This window comes from Cyanistes caeruleus, unplaced genomic scaffold, assembly GCF_971803275.1.
Source record: "Cyanistes caeruleus unplaced genomic scaffold, bCyaCae1.hap1.1 HAP1_SCAFFOLD_180, whole genome shotgun sequence".
Lineage (NCBI taxonomy): Eukaryota > Metazoa > Chordata > Aves > Passeriformes > Paridae > Cyanistes > Cyanistes caeruleus.
The window spans coordinates 92,557-102,997 of NW_028255968.1; positions in this window are offsets into that span (position 1 = coordinate 92,557).

Here is a 10,441-nt window from a genome sequence, read left to right on the forward strand (position 1 = left end):
AGCTCCCTTTCAACTCTCAGCAGTCACTAACATATGCATTTCTTTCATATTTAAACTGCATTTAAACTTCTCTTTTTCTCTCCTTTTTATCTTTTTTATCTCTTCTTTATCTCCTTTAATCCCGTCAGCACCAGCAGGATGGGGATGGAGTCTTGGGTGGGTGTGGGATGAACTGAGGATCCAGCAGAGAAGGGCAAGGCAGAGGGGAGAGGACTCAGCCAACCCTTCTCCTGCTCTCTCCTCCCCCAGGCTCCAGCTAAAGCAAGTCAGACTGGAAAGGATCCCACAAATGCTGTGTTCTCCTCCCTCTGAGCTTGTCTGGGGATCCTCAGCTTCAGCCTGGTGCAGTGGCTGAGATTCGCTAATTTGAGTTTTTTGGCTAATGCACTAAATAATGTGGTGGGTTTAGCACTGGCTGAAATCTCCAGGGCACTTACTCATTTCTCACTGTGAAGTATGGATTAGGAGAAGGGAAAACCAGGTTTTAAACTTAGAAGGAATAAAAAACTTTATTAACAGGACTACAAGAATGAGAAACCAGAATAAAACTTACAGAACGCCTTTCCTCTCCTGAATAACTTTTGTTGTTGTTTTTTTCAAACTGACAGCATAGAGATAGAACTTGGGATGTTAAAACAGTATTCATTACACAATAGTTTTTTATTAGTTTTTGTAGCAAGAGGACTTTTTTCTTATTGTATCATGAAGACTTTTTTACAAGAAACAGGTTTTTTGTGGTTTTTTATTTTTACAAATAGCAGGCATCTGGGAAAAAAATTTTCTATTGTGACATTTTTCTCATTTTTACAGCCCTCCTAGAGGTGTGTCTATGGGTTATGAATTCATGGAGTGTTATTTTAAGGATGAGTTGTTTGAAGGCAAACGTTTTCTTCAATTGTTTTGTGATCATCTTTGGAAATGGAAGTTTTCTACTTCTCTCCCTCAATGCAATGGGGATGTTATTGTTTTTATTTATTTTCTGTTCAAGCTTTTCATGGGATTACAGTTATTTTAACATTTGTTTCATTAATGGATGCTTTTGTTTAGATTTACAGTTTTAATACTTTATTTTATACTTTTTTCATGAAGTAAATGAGATATTTTAGTATATCAATGATTATCCCTATGGCCTTACTAAATGATTATTTTAGTTTCAATTGCCATTTTTTCATTTCTTTTCTATCTGAGGTTTGGCCTTTTTTTTTACTGACTTTGATGTTTTTATGTTGTTTTTTTCTGTGTTATTACTCTGTCCTTTTCTGTCCCTGGAGAGATGAACAAGGTTTGTAGGTCTCATGTCTGTATTGAAAGGGTTAATATCTTGCCAAGGCTCATAATCTTCCTAGTGTTCCAAATAAATAGGTACTGTGAGGGATACATATCACAGGTGAGCACCCACTGCACAATCTGCTTTGGATTAAATCCCATCTCCGTCTTCATCAGCTCACAGTCACTGTGACACTATTCCTGCATGGAAGAAACAGGCTGGGATGCCCCTTTCTGCTTTTGGTCCTTTTATTGGCAAGTGAAATATTCTATTTGAAAACCTTCAAACCCTGGAGTTTCTTTGTATTTCCACCTGAAAATGCTGCCAGCCGAGGTTCCCAAGTGTGTGGTACGTGTTTGTGTGCACAGAGCAAAGGTGTCAGCCTGTGTGCGTGGGCCGGGTGTCTGTCAATGCCCATTGAAGCAGACGGCTGGAAGGGGGCTCTGCCCGCCCTGCGCTGCTCCGGGGCTGGGGCTGGGCTGGCAGAGGCTGCAGAGCGCTCTGAGAGGCACAGCCTCAGCCCCGGCCGGCATCTTGTGCACGGTGGCACAGCCTCAGCCCCGGCCGCCATCTTGTGCACGGTGGCACAGCCTCAGCCCCGGCCGGCATCTTGTGCACGGTGGCACAGCCTCAGCCCCGGCCGCCATCTTGTGCACGGTGGCACAGCCTCAGCCCCGGCCGCCATCTTGTGCATGGTGGCACAGCCTCAGCCCCGGCCACCATCTTGTGCATGGTGGCACAGCCTCAGCCCCGGCCGCCATCTTGTACACGGTGACACAGCCTCAGCCCCGGCCGCCATCTTGTGCATGTTGGCAGCTCTGAGGGCTGTGTGAGGGACGCTCTTCCCCAGCGCTGTTTCGCGTCCTTTCCTTTCCCAGGATGGCATTTGGAAATGTTTCTTCGGCCCTATCAATACACAACTCACTGTCTTACTCACTTTATACTTAGAAGGTTCTAAGAAGACAATGAAAAGCATAGTGTGGTTATGATGCACAAATAGTAGTCAAGAAAACAGTACTCCATAGTGTAGGGCCTACAGAGCAGGGATTTTTTTATTCAATGCCAGGAGTGAGGGAGAAAGCTCCACCACAAACTCACTTGTCCATTTTTTGCACAGTGTTAAGAATAATATGTTACAGTTGCTGTTTGTAAACTCCTTACTTACCTTGTACCCCTGTCCCAGGATATTGTTAAGAATAATATGTTACAGTTGCTGTTTGTAAACTCCTTACTTACCTTGTACCTCTGTCCCAGGTTTACTTACCCTTGTACCCCTGTCGCAAATTGCTGTACCCCATATTTTTGTTCCTTGTTCAGCCAGGCCCTGCCCCCTCTCCCAAGTTGCTGTACCCTGTGTTTCTTGTTCTGTGTTCAGCCAGGCACTGCCCCCACTGCTCCGAGACTCCCACATGGCAACATTGTATCCCTTTCCCAAGTTGCTGTACCCTCCTGAGGAGGAAGATGACATACTGACTTTTATGCAAACGAGAGAGACCAGAGACTTATGGGATGCACCCAGACTGGAAAAGACCCCAAAACAACGAGCCACGCAAAAGGGAAGGAATAGAACCAGCACCATCTAACAAGGAAGACCCAGAGGAGTCCCCTGACTTCTTTCCAGAGGCCGACATAACCTCGAGGAGACTCGACTCGGATGACAGCCTAGACTACGAGCCCTAAAGAACGAGTCTTCCCGGGGACTCCCGTGAGGAAGGAAGGCCCAGCTCTGCCCTAGTGACAGAGCTGCAGGGATCCTCCTCTTCTGCGGTGTCCAGTGGGAGCAGTGGCGGTGTGCACGACCCCTCGGGCCCCCACCCCAGGGCTGTGCTGCTTAATAAAGGCCTTTTTAAAAGGAGCTGGTCTCCTGGCCCGTTTATCACAGCTTGGGGGCTCGTCCGGGATAGCCGCGCCCTGAAGAGGACCAGGGACGGGACAGCTGCCCACCCTATTGGGCCTCCAAGGGACAGCTGGCTATACCGGACCCAGAAGAACAGCCTGGGATCGACATCGGAGAAGAGCGCCGGATTGGGTAAGCCACCGGTGGCGGGAGTAGGAGGCGAGTGAGTGGATGTGTGAGTGAGACGGGGGCTGGCAGCTCAGACCCCCGGGGTGAGTGCGGACTGCCCAGTACCGCGGTTCCGGACTCCCGCGAGGGGGCCGGCCGGGAACGGCAGGAAGCGAAAGAGGCTCACTTGGGCCCAGAGAAACGAGTGAGGCGTCTCCTGGGGATAAAAGCCCCCCCTCTGAGTGCGCAGAGGGTACCTAAGAGAGTGAGTGGCGCACATAGGGGTAGGCCCCTCTACTGAAAAGGGCTAAACGGCCTAGGCTGCTCCGGGCATGTGGAAGGCCTAGGTGAGTGAGAGTCACACGCAGGCAATCTAGGTAACTCCTGGGGTGGTGTGTGGGGGTGCCTAGGTTCGGTGTGAGTGAACACACCCCCCCCTGCTTGGGTACTCAGACGAGCTGACCGGGGAATTGGAATTGGGGGTCCCCAGGCCCTACCGGCACCAGGCGGTCAGCGAAGGGCCCTCGCTTCCCAGGGTCTGTGACACAGGACGTGCTGAAAGGCTCTAGTTGTCACGGCTCAGTCTCGGCTCAGGGGGTTCCTGGGAAGGGAGGTCGTCAACCTGCTGCCGGAGAGCACAGGGGCAGGTAGTCTGCACGGGCGGGCGAGGCAGCTAGAGTAATACACTCACGCATCCCTTAGCCGAAGCCATTCCCTGGTGGGCGGAGCGGCTAGGAGGGCAAGGGGGAATTCTCCCACCACTCACTTACAGTCAGCCCTCGCGCAGAAGCTATTCTCACTGGGGAAGGGGGATAGTCAGGGAGCGGAGGGGCAGGGGGTTCCGGGGTGAGCCCTGCTGACCAAATCTTGTGGACGGCACTGAGACAGGGACGGGGGAAGGTCCCAGGAGTGTCTAGTGCTAGGGTCCCCTCGACATCAACCCAGGAGTGCTCATAGTCTTCGCTGGCAAGGGGGTCAGGGAGGCGAGGCGCGAGGGGAACGGGATTGGGGTGTAGGGAGGGGCAAGCGGAACCTGCAAGCCCCGCTGGGACCTAACCCCCGGGGCAAGTGGAGACTGCAAGCCCCAGAAAATTCAAAGTGTGAGTGGAAGGCCGGCCGAGTGTAAGAAAGGGTGTGGATTCCTGTGTGAGAAGATTGAGTGTATTCCCTAGTGTGAAAGGAGAGAGTGAGTTCCTAAAGTGTGAGTTTTTGGTTGAGGTTTGAAAGGTCAGTTGTCTGTCATTAGAAATTTTTAGTTCGAGTAGGAGCACCTTTATAAAGTTTAATTTAAGTAAGGGCCAGTTTTAAGTTAGAGGTTGTGTAGTCTGTCAGTTCCAGTTTCGTTCGAGTAGAGGCACCGTAAGTTTTTTTAAGTGAAGGCCCGGAAATAGGAGGAGCAATGGGACAACGTTTAAGTAAGAGAGTAGGTCCCAAGGGGAATGAAGAGGCCACCAGAACCATTCCCCCCGATAGCCCACTAGGGCAAATGTTAAATTGCTGGGATGCACAAGAGGCCACCAAGGGCCTAGACCGGATCAAGATGATCCATTACTGTATAGAGGTCTGGCCCAAACTAGAGATGCAAGGACAGTGGCCTTGGTATGGTACTAAAGATCCTTGGATGTGCTCCCAACTGTACCAGCATCTGAAAACCAGAAGAACTGAGCCCAGAAAGAGTATCAGGCATTCTAGCCATACCTGCACCAAAAACAAAGAAGGACATAAGAAAACTCTTAAGCCTTTTTAGATATTGCAAACTATGGATGGAACAATATACCCAGAGCATCAAGTTTCTTTATGAAAAGCTAGTTGATTGTGAACCCATAAGGTAGACAGCTGAAGATGAAGCACAATTAAATCAGCTGAAGGTTAAGCTGTCCTCAGCACCAGTTTTAAGCCTGCCTGACTTAAAAAAAGAATTTGATTTGTTTGTCAACTCTGAAGAAGGGACTGCATATGGGGTTCTGACCCAGGAATGGGGAGGATGTCGTAAGCCCATAGCCTGTCAATCCAAACTGCTGGACCCAGTAGCTCGTGGGTGGCCCACCTGCGTGCAATCAATAGCTGCTGCTGCCATTTTAATAGAAGAGGCCCAAAAGCTAACCCTACAGGGTAAGATCAGAGTCCACACACCACATGATTTAAAAACAATCTTGAGCCGAAAGGCTCAGCAGTGGCTGACAGATGCCAGGATATTAAAATATGAAGTCATCCTAATGGATACTAGCAATTTGGAGCTAGTAACCTCCAAGGGCCTGAACCCGGCACAATTTTTGTCAGGGGAGCCTCTGCCTGAATTAGAACATGACTGCTTAGAATTGGTAAATCTCCAAACCAAAGTGAGGGAGGATCTGGGAGATGTACCCCTGCCCTATGGGAAGGTACTATTTACTGATGGTTCATCCAGGGTGGTGGAGGGGAAAAGATATTCAGGGTATGCAGTGGTCATAGAGGTAGGGGAAGGAAAACTAGAGGTCCTAGAAAAAGGGAGACTACCCCCCAGTTGGTCAGCTCAGTGCTGTGAGGTTCATGCTCTAAAGAGGGGTCTGGACTTGCTAGAGAGAGAAAAAGGAACCATCTATACAGATTCAAAGTATGCCTTTGGGATAGCCCATACCTTTGGTAAGATCTGGGAGGAGAGAGGCTACCTGAACTCCAAAGGGAAGAACCTGGCACATGAAGGGCTGATTAAATCAGTATTAGAGTCCTTGACCAAACCCACAGAGATCGCAGTGGTCCACATGAAGGGGCATCAGAAGGGAGACTCCTTAGAAAGCAGAGGGAACCGACTTGCTGACCAAGCAGCTAAAGAAGTGGCCTTAGATCCAAAGGAATCGGTGAAAGTTTTTAAACTGGGTGAGGTAGTAACTGAAGAGGACGGAAAGAAGGAACCAATATTTACCAAGAAAGAGTGGGAAGTAATAAAAAAATTAGAACTGTCTCAAGGGGAACAAGGGGAATGGTTAACCTCAGATGGGCGAAAGTTTCTGAACAAGGCCTTAGCCTGGAAAATATTAAATGAGATACATGAACTGACTCATTGGGGAACCCAAGGGTTGTGTGATCATTTTCTGAGAGAAAACCTATACTTGGGAGCAACATCTAGCAAAGGCCACCTGGTTAGTCAACACCAGAGGTTCCACCAACCGAGCAGGTCCTGCCCAGTCTGAGTCTTTACATGTAGTAGACGGAGACAAAGTCCCAGTAGTACATGTCAGAGGTCTGCTAGGGAAGACAGCTTGGGTCAATTCTACCTCGGGCACAGACAAACCCATTCATGGGGTTGTCTTTGCTCAAGGACCAGGTTGTACATGGAAGATAATGCAGAGAGATGGAACAACACGATGTGTACCTCAGGGAGACCAGATCATTGGGTAAAAGGTTACTGCCATTGTCTGTACCTTAAACCAAGCAGACATGAAACAGAAGGAAATGTGTAAGTGTTGAAGGTATGAGCAAGTGAAAGATGGTGTATTGAGTAAGTAAAATAAGAGAGTGGGGAATCTTGCAGCTCTCCAGCGTGGGGGGGTCTGGATTCAGTAGCTTGTTGTGAGGCTTGACAGGGGCATGATGGATATACTGCTTGTATTTTTTTGGGTGGAACGGAGGGGAAGTTTCTATGTATGTAAATGTGTGCAGAGTTAGAATGTTAGTTTTGGCAGTAAGTCGACGATATGGGGATAAGGGGTGGAAGGTCCTGGGTTGATTATGATGTTAAATTGTATCCCCATTTGTCCACCTAACTCAGACACAGGTTCTGTATTCTTAAAATTCCATCTGAGAGTAAAAGTGAGTGGAAAAGAAGCACCAGGTCTGTTATCAGACTGTACTTGCTCCCCCCCGCATCGGGAGTTTTGACCACAGCACAGACAGACAAGACACAAATCGCCTTGGCTTTCCAACTAGCCGGAGCAGAGAGGTCTTCCTGGACTGTTTTCTTTCCCTTTTTCTGAAACGAATCGAACCTGCTCTGGACTGGGGACTCGAGGGAGCACAGGGAGCTTGCACCCGTGGACTACCGGGAGCCCAGCCTGGGCAGCGGCATTTTCCAGCGCCAGAGGGACTGATAACAGAGCGAACACCCCCAGGAAAGAGACCCTCTGAAGTTTGTCATCTCTTCTGAAGGGCGAGAGGTTTTGTAATTTGATATCATTCATTTTTGTGCTGGGTAGTGCTGTGCCTGTGAAATGAACAGGTTTTTTCCACTTCTCTCAGAGAAATCTCTTCCCGAACTGGTTGGGGGGTGGGGGGAAAAGAGCCACGTGGGTTTGCTTCCCGGGGGGGAGCCCCCCCCTGGAAGTTTTCTCCCAAATTTACCCTAAACCAGGATAAAGAGGCAGCCAGAAATAGACTGAGAGAGAAAGAATATAAACAAAGACTGCAGAACTCTGCTGAGTGAGTTGGTTTAAGTGAGAGTGGTAAAATATTTCGATGTTAGCAAAGTTAGTTGAATGAAAACCCCACCCATTAACTTCTCCCACAGGACATTCTCCAAAAAGGCAACTAAATTAAAGAAGGTGGGAGAAGAAGGACCATATCATCTCTCCTGATCCCCCCCAAAAAAAAACAAACCTAAGAGGCAAGACCGGGTGAGGCTAACAGGGAAGGTGAGCCATGAAGCTCCCTAAACTAGCTCATACCGGACTCTTAGGTGGACTGATGTTGGTCCAGCTGGTGAGCCTTGGGATGGGGGACAGTGGAGAAGCATGTACAAAGTGCTACTATCCCCTATATGATGGAGAGGATCTAAGATCACTGATGAGGGTCCACACAAACATCAATCCCACCTGTTTTGATCACACCAAATTGGAAACCTGTCAGGAGGAAGGAAAGACATATTGGATTACTAGAAATACTGCCTCATTTAGGCAAGGTCTGCTTGGAGAATGCCCTGTAGGAGAATCCTGGCTCTGCTTTGAACAGGAGGGACTGAATGATGTAATAAAAGAAAAACAATTGAAGATAAAGAAAGGTGATCTGGATGAAACACGAGGTAAGAACCTATTCATTGACCTGATGGAGAAGAATCAGCAGAGAGTTAAACTTAACCAATTGTTGGGTATGTGGGAACACCCAGATGTCAGATATTTGTCCCTGGGAAGGGATCAGCCTGGCACCTTGAGACATTCTAAGGTGGAAATTAACTGAGCAGAAACCCCAGACAGGGAACAGGGGATGAGAACAATGGGATCTGAAAACAAGAGTGATTGGGGAAGAATGCATTAAAAGGACAGGAAAAAGATACAAAACCCCTGTGGGAAAAATGGCCTGCAAAAGATACCTGACTGTGAAAGACTCAGGTAGCAGGTGGATCCCCCAAGAACCAAACAGGTATTGGGCCACTGGGAGAAAGGAAAGGGGGTGTATTTATCATGAGGGGTACAAACTGCATGAGTGTGCAGAAAAAGGAATAAACCCTTTTTGGGGGTTAAGAGAACTCTCAAAATACTGGGAACATCCTACAGACACACAGGACACTTTCTGGAAGGCCCCTGAGTATTTATTTTGGATTTGTGGGAGCACTGCATATACCCACCTCCCAGGGGATTGGGCAGGAAGCTGCACAATTGGGATAATAAAGCCTGCTTTTTTCCTCCTACCTAAGAAATCAGGGTCATACTTGGGAGTCCCCTTGTATGATAACTTTAAAAAAAAAAAAAAGGCAGTCGAAAGAGGAGGCATGTAATGGACCTAGGAAGCAATCAGAAATGGAAGGGGAAGATCTGGACCCCTGAAGAAATAATTAAGACATATGGACCGGCCACGTGGGCCCAGGATGGATCCTGGGGGTATCGTACCCCAGTCTATATGTTAAACCGAATCATCCGTCTCCAGGCAGTATTGGAAGTGGTGTCAAACAGAACTGCCCTTGCTTTAGACCACATCAGCACACAATTAGCACAAACCAGGGCTGTAGTCTATCAGATTCGGCTGGCAGTGGACTACCTATTGGCAGATGAAAGAGGCATTTGTGGAAAGTTTAATTCCTCTGAATGTTGCCTGGAGATAGATGATAAGAGTGAGGTAATCAAAAACATCTCAAAAGAAATACGAAAGATAGCTTATGTGGGCACCCAGGAATGGACTCCTCTGGTGAACTCAGACTGGTGGAATGACCTTTGGTCCTTTAAGGGAGGGTGGTAGAAAAAAAAAAATAGTCTTTATTGCTGTCTGTGCATTTGCAAGTTTCTTGTTCCTGCCCTGTTTACTCCCCTGCCTAATCAAGACAGTGACTACCACAGTACAAGCAAGCATCCAGATCCCTGAAATAAAAGATAAGAAGCAGGCCAGGATCATGTTAATGGAGACTCAAAGTCAGGATCGAGAGCACAAAACTGCCAGGGAAATATATGAGCAATATCGAGAATTAAAAGATAAATATTCCCAAGAGCCAGAAGTTAATGGTTGATGGGGGCTAGAGCCCGATCAAAATATAAGAGGGGGGATATTGTTAAGAATAATATGTTACAGTTGCTGTTTGTAAACTCCTTACTTACCTTGTACCCCTGTCCCAGGATATTGTTAAGAATAATATGTTACAGTTGCTGTTTGTAAACTCCTTACTTACCTTGTACCTCTGTCCCAGGTTTACTTACCCTTGTACCCCTGTCGCAAATTGCTGTACCCCATATTTTTGTTCCTTGTTCAGCCAGGCCCTGCCCCCTCTCCCAAGTTGCTGTACCCTGTGTTTCTTGTTCTGTGTTCAGCCAGGCACTGCCCCCACTGCTCCGAGACTCCCACATGGCAACATTGTATCCCTTTCCCGAGTTGCTGTACCGCTCTGAGGAGGAAGATGACATACTGACTTTTATGCAAACGAGAGAGACCAGAGACTTATGGGATGCACCCAGACTGGAAAAGACCCCAAAACAACGAGCCACGCAAAAGGGAAGGAATAGAACCAGCACCATCTAACAAGGAAGACCCAGAGGAGTCCCCTGACTTCTTTCCAGAGGCCGACATAACCTCGAGGAGACTCGACTGGGATGACAGCCTAGACTACGAGCCCTAAAGAACGAGTCTTCCCGGGGACACCCGTGAGGAAGGAAGGCCCAGCTCTGCCCTAGTGACAGAGCTGCAGGGATCCTCCTCTTCTGCGGTGTCCAGTGGGAGCAGTGGCGGTGTGCACGACCCCTCGGGCCCCCACCCCAGGGCTGTGCTGCTTAATA